The 1,522-nt window shown below is 61.1% G+C and overlaps 1 protein-coding gene across 3 annotated transcripts in view; it reads left to right on the plus strand.

The window, feature by feature from the left end:
- The window catches only part of IL11RA (interleukin 11 receptor, alpha), a 25,412-nt gene that overhangs the window by 8,234 nt on the left and 15,656 nt on the right, over positions 1 to 1,522 (plus strand). Inside the window, exon 1 of one of the 3 annotated variants that reach the window (XM_014952470.1) lies at positions 174 to 194. The exons of the other annotated variants lie outside the window; for them this stretch is intronic. The gene's annotated coding sequence lies outside the window, so the exon portion shown is untranslated. Of the gene's footprint in view, positions 1 to 173; positions 195 to 1,522 lie in introns of those variants that run through there. 3 annotated transcript variants of the gene reach the window in all.

A 1,522-nucleotide genomic window follows, 5' to 3' on the forward strand; every position in this document is an offset into this window, starting at 1 on the left:
TGGGGGGGCGGGACACACGACCCATGCTTTCTCCAGACGTGATTTCACCACCATGGGGAGGGAGCACAGCCAAGGGACGGGCGCTGCTCGCCCCAGCGGCACCCGGCTCGCTTGCCGGGGTGTTAGTCATTTGGGCTGTGGCTGGTGATGGCGTGTGCCAGGGGTCCCCACACGCCAAGGGGACCGGGGACCGGGTGAGCCTGGGCTTTTGGGATGCTGGCAGGGAAAAAGGCAGAAGGATGGATGGATGGAGGGAGGGAGGGATGGATGGCGGGGCTTCAGGGCTCACAGCCTGCCGTCCACCTCCTCACTGCTCTGGGGAGGGGACGGAGGGCAGCGGTGAAGCCAGATGTGCGCTGGCCATCTGCAGCCAAGCAAGTGGAGCCAGGACAGATCCACCTTTGCCTGCAGCTTCTCCCCCAACCTCCCGGTGTGACTTTTTGGAGCTGGGCATGGCAGCACAGAGGCAGAGGGGATGCTGCAGGGAGGCAAAATCCAGTGTTGGGGTTGGATTTGAGGAGGTGTCCCAGGGAGTGGGCTTCTGCAGAGGTTTGCGGGTCCTTGGGGATGGGGGGAGACCTCGAGGTGCCAGGGAGCCACCTGGAGCCTCACCACATCCCCTTGCTCTGCACAAGCACGGAGGGGTTTGGGTGCCAGGGGCTCATTTTAAACCCCAGCCGAAAAGTTGCCCGGCTTGTTCTGACTCCGTTGGGGAGGCAGGGGGGGAGGCCAGGCAGCAAAATACCGGTGGTGCTGCCATGTGGCTGCCACCAAGCAGCTGGGGCCGGGCAGCCTTGCCTGGGGAAGGCAGGGAGCTGCGGGGGCGTGGAGGAAGGGATGTGCAGGGGAGAGTTTTCCAGAAGCGCCACAGCTGTAATTTTAACCCAGTGCAGGGGGTTGCAGGGGCGGGGTGGGGGGGGGGGGGTGGCTTCCCAAATCTACTCCCACCCGAGGTTGTTGGGCTTCACCCCCTGAGGGTTGGGGGTCTCGCTGGCAGCACCCCAGTCCTTGGGTGAGCCAGGGGTGGCCAAGGAGGGGCTGGGGAAAGGGGGAGCTGCTGGTGCTGCCGGCCAGGTGCCGAGCATGCCGGGAGAGGGGAAAGCCTGGGAGACTCGTTCCTGAAACAAGGCTGCCCTTTTATTCTCCTTTACGACTGCATTTTAATATCCACAAACACCCCTCCCTCCCCGGGCTGCTGCCAGCAGAGCCTGTATCGCCTGCGCTTGGCCTGCCGAGAAACCCCGGCCAAACCCTGGGCCCCAGCGCCGGGGAGAGGATTATTTTTCCCCCCTCGTTTTTTTTTTTTTTTTTTTTTTTTTTTTTTTTTTTTTTTTTTTTTTTTTTTTTTTGGTTTTTTTTTTTAATATGTTTTCTATAGCTGTAATTAGATGGGCCTGAGCCCCGGCCAAGGCAAACACACCTGGGGGAGCCTCACCTTACAGACCCCATCTGCTGCGTCGGGGGCTCTGCTCCCCACACAGCCGCTGCCTGGCCTCCTTATAGGGGAGGGGGCTGCTGGAGG

This window comes from Calidris pugnax, unplaced genomic scaffold, assembly GCF_001431845.1.
Source record: "Calidris pugnax isolate Ruff unplaced genomic scaffold, ASM143184v1 scaffold220, whole genome shotgun sequence".
NCBI classification, from domain to species: domain Eukaryota; kingdom Metazoa; phylum Chordata; class Aves; order Charadriiformes; family Scolopacidae; genus Calidris; species Calidris pugnax.